At 34.9% G+C, this 21,243-nt stretch overlaps 1 pseudogene; it reads left to right on the top strand.

Annotated features, from left to right (window-relative positions):
- Nucleotides 1–239: 239 nt before the first annotated feature.
- LOC150035543 (uncharacterized) lies at nt 240–3,907 on the top strand (annotated as a pseudogene).
- The last annotated feature ends 17,336 nt before the right edge of the window (nt 3,908–21,243 follow it).

Here is a 21,243-nt window from a genome sequence, read left to right as displayed (position 1 = left end):
TAAAAAATAAAAAAGCAGAGTTTTAATGTCGGTTTTAAACCGACACTAAAGATGGGGCTAAACCTACATTGTAGCTCTCTATTTATTGTTTCCCGTCAGTTTTCACTTTTTGTTTCCCTCCTTCAATTTTTTGCTACCTTCTCAAATTTTAGGGTTTGGTTATATATAGAAAAACGAAAAGAAAGAGAAAACTTTAATCAGTCGTACAACTCCCTTCTCCCTCGTGAGTTCTCTAACCTATGACCCTCGTCATTTTCATCTCCCTCAACTACATAAGCGTCGTCGGCCACATCTACGCCACCACCTTCATCGATCATCTGCAGGTCTTCGTTCGTCACTGTTGTCGATTTCCTCATGAGTTCCCTCACCCACGCCTGTGTTCATATGGAACTTCTTCACTCACCTTTGCCGTTCGTACACCTCCCATCCACACCTTCGAACGTTGTGGATTGTCAATCATCACCTACCTCGAACAATAGGTTTTTGTTTTTCTCTCCTTCTCAGCTTTTCACTCTTTCTCTCTTTTGAATCTCCCTCACTACCGCACAAATCTGTGGATCTATGGTTTCACCATTCTTTGAGTTGCCATCGATATTATTGTATATGGACTATTAATGGAAATATCTCCTTCCAAATAATATTTAAAATGTATATGTTTAGATTTTGGCTATAGTAGGAGTGTAATGCCTTCTTTGGTTTCGTATATCATTTATTTTATTTTATTCTTCAATGCAAAACAATTTCTTTAAACACCTGACATTCTTGATAATGATGAGCATGTGGATAATTGTTTGGGCTATTCAACTCTTCTTTATGATCTTATTTTAGAAGTTGCAAATGAATTTTACTTTTTCTTAAATTAAATTTATTATTCTTGAACAGGCTACTCTTCTAACATATACCGCTTTTTAAAGCAATGAATGTATTTTATGGATTATTAGAACCTTGTTTTGGTTTTATTTTTGAAGGTATACTTATATAGGATTACAGGTACTAACATACAAATAGCGTAACCGTCGATCTCCTTCACGTCGTCGCTCGCCCGTGTCCGTCGATCTCTTTCACACCGTCGATCCAGTTCTCTTCCGTGTCCGTGAGAGAAGTAAGAATACATATATTTTGTTCTCAACCTGCTGTTGACTTTATTGGAAGTAAAGTTGTGTACAAGTAAGCTTGGTTTTATGTTGAATCATTCGGTGATGGATTTATGTTTTTGTTTTTGTTGATGCATATTGTTTTCTACCGCGAGCAATTACTTTATTTTCAATTTAATTCATTGGCCATTTTCTTTTGTTCTAGCTCCCTAATTAAATCTGGGTTTTATCAATCCAGTTATACCTTTTTAGAAATTTGTTTGTAGTCTGGACTGATTGAGTTGGACTTCCAGTAGGTTTTAGTGCTTATCATCTTTGTTGTTTTTAATTCTTGAACATGCACATATTATATGTTGCGAAATGAAAAACGATGTTGTCCATGTAGGTGTCTCTTTTTTTTTGTCCCTCTAAACTGTTCCAGAATTTGAAACATGTCAGCATTTGTCGTTAGTTCCGTTCTTTCCCTTTGAAGTTTTCTTGATTGAGTCAGGTGCTGAAGAGTTTACTTGTTATGTTCATATGCGTTTGGTTCCCAAAGTAATTCGAATGCAACCAGTTATTTGGTTTGAAAGGATGAATGAATAAAATATAACCTGCTTGGTTCCTCAACATATAATGTTACCTTGGTACCTCCGCATTATGAACAACCTTTTAATAGACTAAAGATAGCCTTGAAGCTTTTCCTCTCAAAGAGGTGAAGTGTATAAGGATTAAGCCTCAAAATTATAAACATTTTACAAATTCGAAATTGGCATCACTAAGTATTCCCAAACTCAACAACCACTTAAAGTATAAAAGAATCACCCTCGAGCCACTTCAAAAATTGTAACTTGTAAGAGGATACCTATAATCTCACCACTATTAATAAGATTGACTTATGTTATAAATTTTGTCTTCAATGCTTTTAAAGTCTCGATAACTAATGTAGTACTAGTTCAAATTGTTAACTCAAATTTTTATATTTTTGGAGGCATATTTATATTATTCTTCTAAATTACATGTGTGTGGAGACTTTATGTCTTAGTGCGTTTTTGTAGAGGTGTAAGCCTCTCAAACCTTTCATGAGAGGTGTGAGCCTCTTATAGTCAAAGGAGGTGTAAATCTAGAGCCTTGTCTTGAGACAAGCCTCAGGGAATAAGTTACTATAGTCTTTTAAAAGATTGATATTGAATAAGTTTCCAATGTTCCTTGGGAAAGTGTTGCATTGTAGGCTTATAAATTCTTTCTATTGTATGGTGTTTCTTAAAATTCAAGAGAGGCATGTAAATTGAAGTAAATGTCAAAGTCTTAAAAAAAGGACTGATGTTCCTACAACTGCATACTTGCAATCAGGTGGAATCAATTTTAGACAAAGAGAATTTCTCATTGGAAGAGCTTCTCGATGAAGAAGAAATAATCCAAGAATGCAAAGCCCTCAACAGTCGTGTAGTTAACTTGTAGGACACTTTCTCCATTACATCATTTGCTTGTTCTATTACTACTGATCTGATTCTTTTTGCTATCATATATGGTCTATTTCAATATTGTTCAATGTCCTTGTCTTATGAGCTTGGGTGTTATGAGTTTTGTAATATGAGTTTTTTGGTAATTAGTAATAGCCACCTTTTGTCTTATGAGCCCTCGACAGTCCTTGTCTTATGAGTTTTTTGGTAATTAGTAATAGCCACCTTTTGTACAATCTTTTTCTGCATCTTATTTTAGATGTAGAGGAATCAGAGCAGACATGAATTATGGGTTTCCTTTTTCTTTTTTCTTTTTTCTTTTTTCTTTTTTCTTTCTAAAAAAATAATATTTGTATTGCAAATTTACTGCATGTGAAAGGGATTGAAGTTCTATAATGAGAGCTTTTAATTGTGCAGGATCTAATTAAAAAACCCAAGTACTTGGTTACATTCACGGTGGGTTTTGATCAGAGAAAAAATATTGATGCAGTAGTGAAAAAGGTCATATATGTGGAGTATTGTTCATATTGTCTATACTAATTAGTAATGACTATGTTGTTGAGGCTCATGTTTGTTCTTGTTGTATCAGTTCTCTGATGATTTTACAATTTTGCTTTTTCACTATGATGGTCGGACTACTGAGTGGGATCAGTTTGAGTGGTCAAGGAGTGCAATCCATATTAGTGTCAAGAAGCAAACAAAGTTGTAGGTGTGTTGATATTTTGTATGATTTGGGTTGTTTCATCCTGTATGGTATCTTTTGCAATCAGAACCTGAATCATGTATTGAATTTAGAACGCATATATAAGATCTTACAGATGGAGAACTAGAAGGTTCAATTTTATGTTTTCTTCGGTCTTTCTTTTGCATTCCAGGTGGTATGCAAAAAGGTTCTTGCACCCTGATCTTGTAGCTGCATATGATTATATTTTTATCTGGGATGAAGACTTTGGAGTTGAGCATTTCAATGCAGAGAAGTAAGCATATTTTTCTTTTATCCTTCTCGCGATGTTTGGTTCAATGGTACGATGCTATTTTTGTAGTAGCTATCTCTTATTGATTGAACAATCAGGTATATTGAGTTAGTGAAAAAATATGGTTTGGAAATCTCTCAACCTGGACTTGAGCCTAATAATGGACTGACATGGGAAATGGCAAAGAGGAGAGGGGACAGAGAGGTTCATAAGTAAGTCCCTCTTTTCTTTCCTTCTTCTTCTTCTTCTTTTCTTTTGGGTGGTATTTTAGGTTTAGGTTCTTACCTTTCATGTTTACAATGGATTCTGACATGCACATTTCCAATGCTGAAATAGGGATACGGAAGAGAAACCGGGCTGGTGTAGTGACCCTTAGTTGCCTCCATGTGCTGCGTAAGTTCTCTCTTACACAATTATGTTTCTCCCTTAGTTGGATATATTAACATACAGATCACCTTTTAATTACGTTTCTATTTAATCCTCTGGAAGTTTCTCTACGCATTGGAATTTCTATTTTATGAAGACTTGTGAGATAGAGTTTAGAACTACTGACTGGAAGTTTCTCTACGCATTGAAATTCTCCTATTAGTTTCTGATAGCACTTGTCTCATTGGTGATTTGTTAAAACTCTTAAACTTGTCATCTGATGATAAAGTATTACCCACAACATATGGAGAATTACGGCCTCCTCTTGGAAAACATCGTTTGAAGGTAGGTGCTTAATTTGTGTTGTATAAATTTATATGTTCAAGGTATGGCTCTCTGCTAGAAGTTAAGTTTAAGAGAATTTTATTTTAGAACTTGATATTGTTCTTGTGTGTTGTGATGTGTGTTTTCTTAACTCATATCCTAACTTCAATTTTGCTTCTTTGCAATAAACTTTCAGAAATTATTGACATGGATCTGATTACCACGGGAGTATCGGCAAGCGAAAGGATGCGAAGGGAGAGTTTATTATCGGCAACTCGCAACATTATTATGGAGAAAATGCAGCTTGGAGGACCCTCCATGCGCCTGGCCGAGGTCTACTGCTAACTTTTACTGTGTGCAGTAACTTTACTTGTTAAGTTGAAGTTAAATTCTAAATCTTTCCAATTCTTCTGTAATTGCTGGATGAGCTGAAGAAGAAGAATCCTGATAATGAAGTCCATCTCAACAACGTTTATTACATCTCTTAATCTATCAAACCCTCCCAAATTTGTAGACAAATAAAATTGTGTTGCCATTACACGGAAGATTCTGTTGCCCTTGTAAAAACATAATCTTTGTATTACTTGTAATTTGTGTTTTCAAGGCTTGAATTATTGTACGCCTTTTAAATTATAATTCTATAGCAGAATTTGCGGATTAAATATAATAGATTTTCAATCCATACATGAATAATATGTCATAGCCATAGCGTTCGATGATGATGTGTCATGTTATACTTTTTTACCGAAAAAATGGATTTGGCAAGGGAATTTTAAAAAACGGACAAGAATTGATAAAACGGACAGATTCGGGCTTCAATATCGGTTAAGAATAAAAAAACAGGCTTTAATGTCGGTTGCAACCGACAGGCTTTAATCACTAAAGACCTTCAATATCGGTTGCAACCGACATTGAAGGCTGTGTTATTGGTGTTATTGAAGCACTTTAATGTCGATTTAAAACCGACATTAAAGGCAACCGACATTAAAGGGCTTTAATAACACTATCTTTAATGTCGGTTGCCAACCGACATTAAATCCTGAATTTCTTCTAGTGATGAACGATCAAGATCAGACCATTTGTAGCACTTCAAAACATTTATAACACTTACAAAATGGGCCACACTTGTAGTGTCACAAGGATAATATTTCCCTCTTTTATACATATACTACAGATCATTTAGGTTATCACTTAAAGCACGATCCACTTGTATGTCTCCACATACATCCTTAAGTTATAACGATAACCATGGATCTTAGTTTATTGATTTGTGGTTAATGCAACAAAAATATCCCATATTTCATAGACTAAAGTGAATAAAATATATCATATTATATATCACAAAACTATTTGTTTATACATGTGTTTACAAACTACAAGACCCTACGAGATTTAGGGAATCAACCCCAACACTGCATAACCCTAAAACAAGTCAAGTAAGTAAGCATAACTCATCATAGCCTAAACCATGTCCAACAAGGTTTGATATCTCCTTTCTGATACACCATTCTACTGAGGTGTACCAGCAGCTAAGAGTTGGGATACTATTTCATACTCTATCAAATAGTTCTGGAATGTAAGATCCAAAAGCTTTCCACCTCGAACAAATCAAAATGTTTTAATTGTTCTATTTAATGCATTTTCAACTTTCGCCTCAAACTCTTTGAACTTTCAAAGGATTCACACTTATGTTGCATTAAATAAGCATACTCATATCTAGAATAATCATCAGTAAAAGTGAAGCAATTTCCAAACCCTCCTTTTGCTTTAACATTCATCGAACCATAGAGGTCTAAATGTTCATGCTTTAAGGGTTTTTTGGTCCTATGACCTTTTTCCGGAAAGAGATCTTTTAGTCATTTTGCCTTCAAGGCATGACATGCACAAGTAAAGAATTTTCTTCTAACTCACTTAGAAATCCATTCTTAATCAATCTCTCAATCCTATTAAGGTTGATGTGTGCTAACCTTACGTGCCAATGATGGGCATTTTCATTAGGAGAAATTTTAAGTCTCTTATTCTCAGTTACAATAGTTTTAAATATTTCAGTGTTAAGGAGGGCTTTAGTTGCTAACAGCCTTAGCACATAAAGATTATCTTCGAGATTTGCATAACAAATATATACACAAATTTTTTTAATAAACACTTTATTTACATCGAAAGAAATAGAGTATTGTTGCTCTAATAATCATTTTACAGAAATAAGGTTCCTTTTCAAACATGGAACCATGTATACATTGTCTAATATAATATATGATTTCTGTAAAGAAAGTTAAAGTCTTCCCACTGCTGCAGCTGAGACGACGTGTCCAGTTCCAATATACATCGTCATCTCCCTAGCTTCTAGTTGTCGCCAGGAACTAATTCCCTGAAATAACAACAAAATGGTTAGTGGCACCTGAATCTATTATCCAAGTTGAATCGTCATTCTCCACTAAATAGGTTTCCAAAACAAGTAAATCATATTTAACTTGCTTGACCTTTTTCTTTTCTATCAAGAATTTGGGACAGTTCCTCTTCCAATGTCCCTGCTGGTTGCCATGGAAACAGATTCCGTTTGAAGCTTTGGCCCTATTGCCCCTCTGCGCAATAACTGGTGGGTTAGCTTTCCCCTTTCCACTTTTCTTCTTCTTCCACTTTTTGGTGCCTGAAGAAGAAGGCACAGACTTAGTTTCAGAGGTCGAACCTCTGTAAAACTTCTTGGAGGATGAACCAACATTTGTCTCATCCTTTTGTTCCTTGGTTTTCATCAAGGATTGGAAATTCTAAAGCTCATTGAGCAAGGTGGTCAGGTTGTAGTCAATCCTATTCATAACAGCATTGCTGGAATTGTAGGAAACTTCCAGGTAAAGTTTCCAGAATGAAGCTAACCTGGCTGGCTTCATCCATGATAGACTCATTCATCTCTACCATGTTGAAATGGACCATCATGTTGAGAACATTTTCTCTAATAGATGCTCCTTTCTTGCAAATAGACATTGAAGATGAATTTGAAAGTGTCATGCCTAAACTATGCAGATGGCTATCCGATGTTCCCCTCAGGGACTCCATGATTTCAAAAGTCGTGAGCATGGGCTTATGCTTATTGGCCAAGACTTCTAAAAGGCTTGCCAAGATATAATACTTGGGCCTTCTCGTTTGCCCGTGTACATCGCACATATTCTTCTTGAACGTTTCAAGCAACATTATGAGTAGGAATAGAAGGACAATCCTTCGTAAGAACAAAAAAGAGGTCATCGATGATTAAAATCTTGTTGATTGTGTTTTTCCAAGTCATTTAGTTTTCGTCGGTAAGTTTTTCGGTAGTGAGCACGTTTAAAGTTTCAGAAGTCATCATTAATAAATTGTTGAAACCATTAGTATACTGTACATTAACCTATTTCTAAAAACCAATCAAATTTAGAAAAATAATCTAATGCACCCTCGGTGACATCTATTTTGTAATGATGTTTCAATGAGACAAGACAAAAGCCACCATAGGGTGATTAAGTGCCCCTTCACTAAAATTATACTATCTCAACCAATAGACAGAACAATTTCTTGTTATTGTAACTATCAATCACCATTATCTAGTCTAGAAATTGTTAAACTCGTTTAACATTTTCTTGTAAGTGTAACCCCTCATTTTAGATTTTAAAGTTCTGCCCCGATGAGCCAATCGTAAGGAAAAACCGATTGGGGTAAAAACTAAAGCAACCCCATCCATTTATGGAGTCTGAAGTAAAGAATTATGCACTATCCGTACAGGGATACAAGCAAAGGTGTCTCGAGGCCGAGCATGAAACTTTACTACAAAGTAATGAGAGAGACCTTGGGATGTGTTGACACACGACCCACTCCCACTTACTATAAACACCCTCTCCATTCACCATGATACTGATCTATACAAACACCATCCATAGGGGGACACAAACAAAGGTGCCTCGAGGCCAAGTATAGATATCGCGGTGTGATCTTTTAGGGAGAAATGTGGAAAGGAAAAATGAAGTATCATATACTCCATTTTTCTCCCACTGAGCGTTTTTCCTAGGGTTAATTAACTTAGAAAAATCTGGCTACTGATTTTTACTAAGTGTTTGTTTGAATTTGCCCAAAAACAACGTTTGCTTTGGATAGTTAAACAACTCTGATTAATGTTTATTAAACACTTTAACAAACGTTAATCAATAATTGAATGCTTGTAGCAAATTCACCTAATTCACCTTTCTAGGTAAGTTCCCAGGTAGGGCTATTCCGTTTTCGTTAACTTAAATACCCCAACCTTGTATAACAAAAGGTCCCTTATAGATACATTTGCTAAAAATTTAGTCTTTTAATTAAAACCAATTTAATCCCATTAAACTGACTAAGAGATTAAACTTAATTTCTAATGTAATTAGAAAAGTGATCTTAATGATCTTAGGTCTATGTGAATCATATTTTAAAATATTTTAAAAAAATTATTCTACCCTATGGTTTGCATGCAATTATGAATTATTGATTTTAATTACTAATTTTATTTAATTATAACTTTTATAAAATAAATGAAATAAATTAGAACCACTCATAGCATGTTAAGGCATACTTAGGTAAGTTATAACAATTATAATATAACCTAAAGAAGTGACATGCTTCATGAAATTCGATTTCATTACTAACATATATAACACTTATATACTAAAGTTATGAAATAATTAATTACATCCAATCATACATTCATACTTTATATTATAACTCTTATAATATAAATGATGCATGAATATGTTATTAATGCATGTATGCATATATTATAACATTTATACTATATGATGCATGAGCATGCTATAATTATAAAATCATGCAACTAAATATTATAACATTCATAATATTAAATGATGCATGAATAAAATGCATAACCTATGGTGGGATTTTTACTATCTGGCATACATTATGGCATATATTAATAAACATTAATCATACATCAAATGCATAATTAAAAATAATTATTGGATCAAGATTGGTCACCTAAAACAATTAATTAAATTAATGTTGTCCAAGATGACAAGATCTTCACGTTAACAATCACAAAATACTCAAATTTAACGGTCAATAACAATTCAAGAGTTAGGGGAGATAGTATGTTGAGACTTGAAAATCCTTCAATCGTTTACCAAATGGCAGCTCGATCGAGTAGATGAAGCTCCAAGGACTAAACGTTAGTTCAATTATGTAAATGATTGGATGAAGCACTAGATAATCGTGTAGACGACAGTTAAGTAGAGCTAGACGATCGTGTAGACGATAGCTAAGAAGCTAAACGATCATATAGACGATTGGACACGAAGCTAAACGATTGAGTACACAATGCGATAGAAACTACACGATCATGTAAACGATACTTTAGTAAATTCTAGATGATTGTAGAGATAAAAAGAAAAGACAGGATTTTAAGTGGTTTGGCCAAAGGCCTATGTTCACTGTGCAAATCGGGAGGTTATGTTTTATTACTCTACAGAGTATTACAAAATGAACGAATGTCTTGCTCTCTCGTTTTCTTATTCACTCTTACATTAATCTCACATTCATTTTCCTTTATATATACAGGCGCAATGGTCGATGAAGCTCTGGTGGTTAAAACACATAACAGAAAGATGTCAACAGCGGTTCAATTGCCAGCTACGATGTTCTTCTTGATTTCGTATCTTTCTATAACAATTAATATAACACTTATATTAATTTAATTAATTTAAAAAAACTAACTATTACAACTAAAGACTCAAACTAGTTCGACATAAGTGAACTGACACTTGAACCGCTCAAACCGAACTGCAAAAAACTCGAACCAGACACGAACTGAACCATAGCAGAACTCCATGACCTACGCGTGAAGTGGACGCGAAACTACTTTTTTTCTCCATCTTGGAGTGTTGCGACACCGTGTGTTTGCTTTCGAATTGATGTCGTTAATTCGACTCTAACCGAAACAAAAGTATTTATAAATCACGAAAACCTACATCTTATACTAACAAGTAGCATAAATGGAAAATACGAGGTCGATCCATAGGAAAGCTTTAGTGTAATTTTTTCTTAAGCTAAATTCAATTATGAATGTGATAAAAATGGGGGTTTTGGTAAAAAGACAAAAAAAAATTACTTGAAAATCAAAAGATAAGGATGCAAGCAAGTATTGTTCAATCTCATTTCTAGGTCAAGTTAGACATTCAATGCAATTTCTATCATGATCTACAAATTAATTTTTGCAATTGAATTATGCACACAACTACTCGCTTGACTCGACTAAGCTAGTCTCAACAAAGGCGGACAACTTAGCAAAAATCTAATCGAGAAAGCTTCCTAAACATTGGTTAAAGTTGGAAAGGCCCAACTTTAATCAACCTATATATTTTTAATCCTATTGGGTTTGATAGTGTCCATATAGAATAGAAAATATATGCATTAAGTTTGAAAATTCAATTGTGTCTATTAATCGTCAAGATATTCATATTCAATTAATTGAAATTATCTTTAAATCTAACAATTAATGTATTCTAGGAATAGCCATCAAATACATAATTAACTATTGCCACTTGGTACACCTTAGCTATACATTCTTATATATGAATACATTCAAAGCAACATATTCAAGCAAGATTGTAGCAAAACTAAGAATCTTTGCTATACATGCTCAAGAGATAAAGATCCCAAAACATGCTTTTAGAAGTTCAAATTTATTCAAAGAAGCATAAATTCAGAATGCAAGCTGTAAAGAAAAGCAAAAAACTCAAAAAAATTTTAGGAATCCTTGAAACTAGAAATAAGATTGAAAAAAAAATTACTTCACAAGTCCATTGACAAATCTATGAAGAAATCCAATATATTGCTTACAATAATAAAAATAAAAAAAAATAAAAAAAGAAATGAAAATCTAACTAATTGAAAACAAAATTACCAAGGAGATTAATAGCTCTTGAGAGAAACTCCCGACTCCATGAAAATTCGGCCTCTCTTTTCTAAAAATGAAAGAAAAGTTTTTATATTCGCAGATGTAGTGTCGCAACGCTATGGATAGCATTGCAATGCTAAATCATAAAAAAGGCAAGAAGCATAAGGTGAGAGTCGAGATACTTGGCTCACGCTAAATTACACAAGACGCGTGCACCGACAATTCTGTCAATATTTGGAGTGTTGTGACACTCCTTGGCAGCATTGCAACGCTGCCCTGCATTGCAGCAATGTGATGCCTTCTGTCTTTAAGCGTTGCTCAACACTTCTTGGAGGGTCATGACGCTACTTTTGATGGCATTTTAGTAATTATTTTGATTCTCTTCAGTTTTGTTGATTTCTTGGTTCTTCTTAATCCTTTTTAGTCCAAACTTCTTATAATGACTCAAAAATACTCTCGCGACTGTTTTACCTACAAAATGAACAATAAAAGCAAACAAATAACACAATTTTGAGGGAATTAACGTAGAAAATATATCTCTCTTAAAGACCTATGAAAACACCTGCAACTTAACTCTTGATCATCCCAAACAAATTTGAACTAGAAATATGTATACAATCAAGCAAAATATGAATTATTTTATTGTTTATTCAAAGTTTCATTCATTTATTCAAATTGATCTATTCAAGTTGGCACATTCTCATCCACATATTCAAATGGTCTATACATTCAGTTGTCTTATACAATGAATTGATTCTTATCTCTTTTCTCAACAATCAAGGAAGTAAGGATACAAGCAAGCAATTAGAAATTTAAGTTTTGCTAATTAAAAGTTGAAGCTTATTTTTGAAAAGAAAATGTCTTTTTTTTTGTAAAGTCATAAAAGAAGGATTACTAAGTTTTAGTATATTTAAAGGCTAAAACTAGTAGAAATGTGATATCAAACTCTCAATTCCTCTTTGCCCTACACTGGCCTGGTTATCGGTCTATGATATACTTAACTTGCATTGGAGAGAGACAATTCAATGACAAGGGTGTCATTTTAAACGCACGCACACAAAATGTAAATTGCATTTCTTTTACCTAGAGGGATAGCTTTCACACTCCGATCGTAGGGAGCCTATCGCTCTTTTCTCGTGGGCCCTAACTAGACACAATGGAGGTAGCTCTTTTCACCTTTATCAGTGCGCACACACACACATTAGTGAAAGTTATGTTATTTTTGTTATGTTAATAATGCAAATTTGCTTTTTTTTTATTTTTTTTATGCTAGCAATTGTTTTTCTTTTATTAACACTAGGTCCTTTTTATTTCTCTTTGTCTAGACTTGCTACTCTAACAAGATGATTGTTCTTAGATCAAAGATTGTCATATCGGGGTAACAAAGAAAATTAAGTAAATATGACATTTCTAAAAGTTTTAAGATTCTAAGTAAATCTAAAAAGATAAGCATTTGATTTTTTTATGAAATTAAAGAAAAAAGAATTTCTGTCATAAAAAAAAATTTCAAATTTTTGTTCAAAAAATTTAAGAAATCTAAAATTTTATTTGTATCTTTACTTGAAAGAATGCGTCACCAAAGTTTTATTGATAAGAATGAGATATTTTTTAAATCAAATTATGCATAAAAACAAAGTAAATGGGATTCTTGAATGTATAAACATGCATTTAAAGCAAAAAATGTGTCATTTTAAAAATGTCAAGAGATCATGAAATATCAAGAAATATTGTATTCTCAGAGAATAAAAGTTATATCATCAAAATTCATTAGAGCCTTAGAAATATATCAAGATATATCTAATCAAAGTCACAAAATCTAAATAACCCGAGCTCAGATGCTCAAGGGTTTCAGACATGCATTTGTATATCATTATAGAGCAAAAAACAAAAAATTAATAAGCTTAATTTTTCTACAATCCTAATTAAAATTTCATGAACATGCAATGTTCCCCACCTCCAACTTAAAAATTAAACATTGTCCTCAATGTTTTAAAATATAAATATAAGCGTGAAGACAAAAAGATAAAGGGAACAGAAAACTCCCTTGGTCTTTATGCAGTGGGTGGTGGTAGAATTTTCTTCCTGCTTCAAAATTTTGTTTTTCTTTCATTTTGTTTATTCCTACAAGAAAGGGAAAGAGAAGAAAAAAAAACAAAACAAAGAAAAAGCTACCAGCAAAAAAAGTTAGTCTAAAAATTCTATTCCTCGAAAGCAAATAAAGAAAAGCGATTAAAAGTTGTTTTATTTTTGACACCTAGCTACCTCCAGGAAGGGAAAAAATTTAACGCTGATTGCACAACGTTACCCATCTTTTTCGCTTTTCAAGGTCCATAATAATTTTCATACTTTTCCGGTCCTCTCTTAGATGAATCTATATAGCCTGAAGGGCTATAAGAATACTCATCTTTTGATGAGAACCAGACAGGTCGAATTTATTTTTTCTAATTTTTGGCAAAAAAAAAGAAAAAGAAAGAATCAAAAGACTTAAGTGACCCAAAAGAGTCGAAATAAAGAAAAGACTAAAACATAGACTCCAACTCGTATGGATAATATGAGCAATGATAAAAAATATATATATATATGAGATGCCAAAGAGGAAAAGAGAATGAGGTTTGGCAACCTCAAACTCTATTACCTGAGACTTTCCGATATGAAGTTTTGACTCATACTCTACCTTACTGACTTGTTTTGGTACGGTGAGGAGTAAATATCTTCTTCGTCAGTGGATTGGGAGAATTCCTCAAATGTGTCAATCTTGGTGCAACAGACAATGGAAGGCTCTGAACCACTTTCCAGTATAAGCCCGGATGTGCAAGTTGAAGAAGAGGCTCTACCTCAACGAGCATGGAGGTTTGAGTCTCTAAGTGAGTCTCAATAGATTCCTGCACATACTGAAAAGAAGCATTAGCAAGTTCACACGTAATAAAATCAAAAGTCTTACCTTGACCTATACTTCAAGGAACCAGCTGCTCAACATTATGGTCAATGCAAGCAACTTCACTGCAAGGTTTGGTATTACTAGAAGATTGTTGATCCCAAGACTCTTCTAGTCTCTCTACTGATTCAATAATTTGAGCAATGAGGTTACTCAAATTACTAAATTCAGTTTTAACTTTAGCTACAAAATCGAAGCTATCTTGTTGAAAACTAGAGGATTCTTGCTGACTGAGGGAGGATTCTTGCATAATCTCACAAGAATTTTTAGAAAGCTCCTTAACTAATCCTTCTAGAGAAATACCTGAATTTGAGGAAGACGCATGTATCGACATCAGTGTTTGGCTATATCTCCCGAGTAGGGTAATGTTCACATACAGGACCACATGAAACCTGTGTTTGCCTAATAGCTAAATCTTGAACAAGAGAGGTTAGTTGAAAAGCTTGACTTATAAGTTCATTTATTTCTCTTACCTCTTGTTCTTCCTTACGTTGAGCTGCTTGTCTTGAAAGAAGTGCATAAAATATATTCATATCCACCATATTAAAACAAGTGACTCAAAGAAAGAAAAATCATTTTGGCACTTTTAGAGTTTACAAGTTGATTTTAACTAAGAAAGAGATTAAATGACTTAGTTTCCCCGACAACGAGCCCATTTTGTTCACTCTCGAATCGATGTCATTAGTTCGACTCTAATTAAAACAAAAATATTTATAAATCACCGAAACCTACATCTTATACTAACAAGTAGCATAAGCGACAAGTACGTAGTCGATCCATAGGGAAGCTTAAGTTTAATCTTTTCTTAAGCTAAATTCAACTATGAAAGCGATAAAAACAAGGGTTTTGGTAAAAAGACAAAAGAAAATTTTACTTGAAAATCAAAAGATAAAGGATAAAAGCAAACAAGTATTGTTCAATCTCATTTCTATTTCAAGTTAGACATTCAATGAAATTTCTATAATTGATTTCTACCAATTAGTTTTTGTAATCGAATTATGCACATGACTACTTGGTTGACTCGACTAAGCTAGTCTCAACTTAGCAAAAATCTAATCAAGACAGCATCCTAAACATTGGTTAAAGTTGAAAAGGCCCAACTCTAATCAACCTATATGTTTTTAATCCTATTGGGTTCGATAGTGTCCATATAGAATAGAAAATATATGCATTAAGTTTGAGAATTCAATTGTGTCTATTAATCGTCAAGATATTCATATTCAATTAATTGAAAGTATCTTCAAATCTAGCAATTATTGTATTCTAGGAATAGCCATCAAATACAGAATTAACTATTGCCACTTGGTACACCTTAGCTAGACATTCTTATATATGAATACATTCAAAGCAACATATTCAAGCATGATTGTAGCAAGACTAAGAATCTTGGCTATACATGATCAAGAGATAAAGATCCCAAAACATGCTTTTAGAAGTTCAAATTGATTCAAAGAAGCATAAATTCAAAATGAAAATTGTAAAGAAAAGTAGAAAACTCAAGAAAATTGCAAGAATCCTTGAAACTAGAAACAAGATTGAAAAAAATTACTTCATAAATCCATTGACAAATCTATGAAGGAATCCAATACATGGCTTAAAATAAAAAAAAGAAATGAAAATCTAACTAGTTAGAAACAAAATTACCAAGGAGATGAATAGATCTTGAAAGACACTCTAGACTCCATGAAAAATCAGCCTCTCTTTGCTCAAAATAAAAGAAAAGTTTTTATATTCGCAGGTGTAGTGGCTCGATGTTATGGATAGCGTTGCAATGTTCAATCGTAAAAAGCCAAGAAGTGTTGGATGAGGGTCGAGACGCTTGGCTGATGCTGGGTTGTGCAAGGCGCAAATTCCATCAATCTCTGGAGTGTTGTGATGCACCTTGGCAGCGTTGCGATGCTGCCCTGCTGTGTAGCAATGTGATGCATTCTGTCTTTAAGCGTTGCTCAACGCTTCATGGAGGGTCGTGACGCTGCTTGTCATGGAATTTTGGTAATTTTGATTCTCTTCAATTTTGTTGATTTTTTAGTTCTTCTTGATCGTTTTTAGTCCAAACTTTTTGTAATAACTCCAAAATACTCTTAGGACTATTTTACCTACAAAATGAACATTAAAAGCAAACAAATAACATAATTTTGAGGGAATTAACATAGAAAATATAACTCTCTTCAATATCATTGTGCCCTAGCATTGCTACGGAAAAGAACTCCGTCCTTAGTATTGGAGCATTGTAGTGCTAGGGCACAACGTCACGATGCTACTGTACTGTTGCCCACAATACAGATTCGAACTTCTTCGAAAAACCTTTGATTTTGGCCTCGTATTGTCCATAATTTTCACTGGGAATATTACGAGTGACTCAATATAGATAAATACAAACTCAATTGCAATTATGCCCAAAAACAAAAGGGCCCTTACATACCAATTTTGTAAATCAAAGTAGAAAATCTAAATTCCAGTCTCGAAAACATCCAATAATTGTAAACCAATTACATTCCACAAACAATCATCAACCACAAATACATTGAATGTATAGAACCCACCATTACTATAAAATTAATTCTAAAAAATAAAAAATGAGACAAAAACCGCACTCTAATACCAATTGAAGGAACCTATGAAGGTTCTGAGCGGAAATGTGGATTGGTCTGAATTCTTATTGTCATAGAACAATGTTTTACAGTACAGAATACGCAAATCAAGAATTTATAGCATGCAACATAAAAAAATAAATAAAAATAAGATTACGGTTTAGAAACCCTTACCTTTGAAGAACAAATTTCTTCACATGAAAACCTCAATCCAATTCGTCACGAACAAATCGATCTCCAAATGGCCACCACTATGAAGGAGTCCTCGGTTTTCTCTAGGATGAGAATCACAGGAGTTTGTTGGCTCTGTGATTTTTTAAGAGGAAATAAAATTGAAAGGAGTAGGAAGGAAATCTTTGGAGTTTTTATCTGAGAGCCAAATTCAAACACACACAGAGATCTGTGTAAAACAACGAAGAAGAGGAAAAAGACCTCATCTCCCTAACCACCCACTCACATTCTTGAAGGAAATCGACACTCGAGATTTTCGTGAACAGCGGAAGCAAGATTATTCCAAATTACAATCATGAATCAACAATTCATTTACAGTCGAGTTCAATACAAATAGTTATGCAAATATACAAAGAAATTACAGCATGAACATCAAAATGTACAAAAGGAAAAACTGTACTAACAAAGGTAGAAGTGTCTCCATGCTCCAATGTGCACTCCGATCAATCACAACAACCATGAGTGCCCAATCAACACGATCGAAACACCGCACAAACACAGCACAAACACTTCGCGCTCGTCCTCAACGATCTCCATAGTCACGAACACCTCCACAACAGCAAACGACCTCCACATCATCATGAACAACCTCTGGTAAACCTCAATGGTGTCGAGTTGAGTCTGACACCACCAACAAGGCGACCTTGGTATTCTCAGTGTGAGAATCCAAAGGGTGGGCTCTATTCGGACTTGGTGTAAGGCAGATGAATGGAAGAAAGAACGATCACGTACACGGCTGGGCAAGTGGGAGAAGTCGAAGACCTATCGTATAGGTCGATGCCCAATTGTTTAGATAAAACTATGCGATCATCAAGCAAAAGCTATGCGATCATTTAGCTCTATCATTTAGCTCGGTCGATTCTACACGATCGTTTACCTTAGGTCAGCGATCGTCTAGCAAAGCTATGCGGTCGTTTAGCTAGCACCTGCACGATCATTTACCTAGCCTAGTCGTCGTTTAGTAAATCTGTATTTACTTGACGACTTCCGTGAGTTTCTTTTCACTAGAGAGAAAACTCAAATCTTTTCAATCTTTTGTAAAACCTCTTTTTCAAAATAGGAAACCGATTTCCTTTTAAAACCTCACGATTACCATGATCAATAACCACCCACTACATTTGGTTATTTAAAAGAAAAAATATTAATTATCTAATAATCAATATTATTATAAATATAAATGATAACCAACTTATCATACTATATTTATAACCTATAGTTTTAATATTTCATCTCATGAAACATATAAACCACAGTTTTTTTTCTATTCCATGGTACTTAATGTAAATCTCATTTACATGAATCCTCCACTATATGTATCTTATACATCAAACCAATTATATCACATATAATCAAATTACCTCTTGTCAATTTGAACATTTCAAATCAACACCAAGAACTTGATCCTTCAACATGAATCCAAGCTACCAAGGGGACCTCATGGACCTGTAGATCCGAAGCTCCAACGGTGAATAACTGACTAAACTCTTTAGTCACGGGATCCACCATCCGTTAACTACCAGACACTCCACTAAAGACCGACATTGAACTCTCCTCAGTACATATATATTATGTGTCCATCTTAACCAATCAGCAGTGCGACAACTCTTCAAAGATCGCTCATAAGTATAGCTGGGCCAATAACCGTTATGCCCCTGTAGTTACATTTGTCTCCTTAAGTACCACTGATTCCTCTAATGAACATAAATCATAGTCCTACTATGACTAAGTCTTCTCTTCCAAAGAGAAGCTATGGTCACTATGTTCAAGCCCCGAAATCAGCCCTTAAGAGAGCAATCTCTCTACTTATCCTTACTTCGGGAAAGGAGTGAATTCCATATTGTGGATTAAGTTCCCAGCTCCTAGATCAGACAAGTCCTCAAAAAGGTAGGCATGTTGAGTTGACAATTTGGACACTCTCACCCATACTAATCAAAGGACCGCCCTCAAAGGCAAAAGTTCACAAAACACTCAGGATTGAGGTTGTGTCACCTATGGTTGTTTAGGTGAGATGTAAGTCTCTAGTATCAACGGCGTTATATACAGAGTCTAGCCATCTCGTGGTCCAGGTCTTATACAAACTCTTTCTATAGGACACTCCCGCTCCACGTCTCCACACGAATGGTCAAGTTCAACCATCTGTAGTAGTTTAGAACACTTGCAAACCTCTACAAAGCGAGTCGTATCCATAGTGTCACCAGGATCAGGTATCCCACCTTAATTCTTATACTACAAACCGATTTAGGTTATCACTTAAGACATGATCCACTTGTATATCACATGTACATGCTTAAGTTCACATAAGTTAACCAAGGAGCTTTGTTTATTGGATATGACTAAATGTCATAATTAAATAACACTTATTTTATTCATTTACAATGTGTATCTTTACAAAATAGCAAGACTCCGGGAGAATTAGAACACTAATCCCAACAATCTCCCACTTGTCCTAATGACTCGGGAGACTAATGTACAATACAATATAAAAATGTACAATATACAATAAACTAAGGCATACCCCAGTATCATCTCTCACTTGCCCTAGACAAGATGTCGCATGTCCCGTAGACCTAGACTCTTCAGGTGACCCTCAAACACTTTAGTCGTGAGGGCCTTTGTAAAGAGATCAGCAACGTTGTGCTTCGATGCGATCTACTCGACTATCACATCACCGTGATGCACAATCTCCCTGATCAGGTGATATTTTCGTTCTATGTGCTTACCCCGACGATGACTCTGAGGCTCCTTCGAATTTGCCACAGCCCCGCTGTTATCACAATAAAGAGTGATAGGCAAATCCATATTTGGAACAACTTACAAATCTGTAAAGAACTTCCTCAGCCAAACAGCCTTTATAGCTACTTCAGAAGCCACTATGTATTCGACTTCCTAGTGGAGTCTGCGATACATCCTTGCTTGATGCTTCGCCAAACTACAGCCTCTTCATTCAGAGTAAACACTAATCCTGATATCGATTTGCGAGAATCTCGATCGGTCTGAAAGTCAAAGTCTGTGTACCCTATAAGGATCAGATCCTTATCTCCATACACAAGCATGTTCCCCGAAGATACTTGAGGATCATTTTGACCATCATCCAGTGATCAAATCCTGGATTGGACTGATACCGACTAACAATCCCTACTGTATAGCAAATGTCAGGCCTAGTACACAACATTGCATACATCAAACTTCCTACAGCAGAAGCATAGGGAATCTGTCTCATCTCCTCAACCTCTTGAGGTGTCTTAGGACATTGATCCTTAAACAGAACAATTCCATGCCTGAAAGGTAACAAATCCCTTTTGGAATCCTGCATCCTGTACCTGATCAACATTTGATCAATGTACGATGCCTGAGATAGGGTTAACCGTTTGTTCTTGCGATCCCAAATGATCTGGATCCCTAGAACATACTATGTCTCACCCAAATCTTTCATTTGGAACTAGCCAGCTAGCCAACTCATAATGTCAGTCAGATATCCTACATCATTCCCAATGAGTAGGATATCATCCACATACAGTACCAGGAAAGCTACTGAGCTGTTGATGATCTTCTTGTAAACACAAGGCTCATCAACGTTCTGGTCAAAGCCAAACGTCTTGATAGTAGTGTCAAATCTGATGTTCCAAGATCGAGATGCTTGTTTCATCCCATAAATGGACCTATTAAGCTTGCAAACTTTTTGCTCTTGATTTGGAACTAGATACCCCTCTGGTTGAGTCATATAGATGGTCCCCTCAAGATTACTATTAAGAAAGGCAGTCTTGACGTCCATTTGCCATATATCATAATCATAAAATGTGGCTATGGACAAGAGAATCCTAATGGACTTAAGCATGACAACAGATAAGAAAGTTTCCTCATAGTCAACTCCCTCAACCTGGATATAACCCTTTGCCACGAGCCTAGCCTTGAAGGTTTACACCTTTCCATCTACACCCCTCTTTTTCCTATAGATCCACTTATACCCAATAAGTCTTACCCCATCAGGTGGATCAACAAGCTCCTAGACGTTGTTGAAGTACATAGACTCCATTTCCTGGTTCATAGCCTTAACCCATTCATCTTTGTCAACATCCTTCATTGCTTTCTTAAAAGACAACAGATCCTCGACCCCTCATTCGTAATGAAACTTTGGGCTTCAGTCAAACCCATGTAGTGATCCGATGGGTTCATAACCCTCCCACTACGTCGAGGCAGTCTCAATTCTTGAGCTAGTTGACTAGACGTTCTGACCTCAACAACTCTTGTTGATCCTCGGCCTGTTCAACAACTCTTGTTGAACCCTCAACAGTCTCAGTCTCACTTGAGATCTCACGTAAAACGAGCTTACTTCGTGGCTTATGATCCCTCATGTGATCTTCTTCCAAGAAGATAGAATTAGTGGA

The sequence above is a fragment of the Benincasa hispida genome, chromosome 6 (genome assembly GCF_027475165.1).
Source record: "Benincasa hispida cultivar pf3 chromosome 6, pf3_genome.v1.1, whole genome shotgun sequence".
Lineage (NCBI taxonomy): Eukaryota > Viridiplantae > Streptophyta > Magnoliopsida > Cucurbitales > Cucurbitaceae > Benincasa > Benincasa hispida.
The sequence above is the reverse complement of the archived record's forward strand: the minus strand, read 5'-3'. Positions and strand labels throughout refer to the sequence as shown.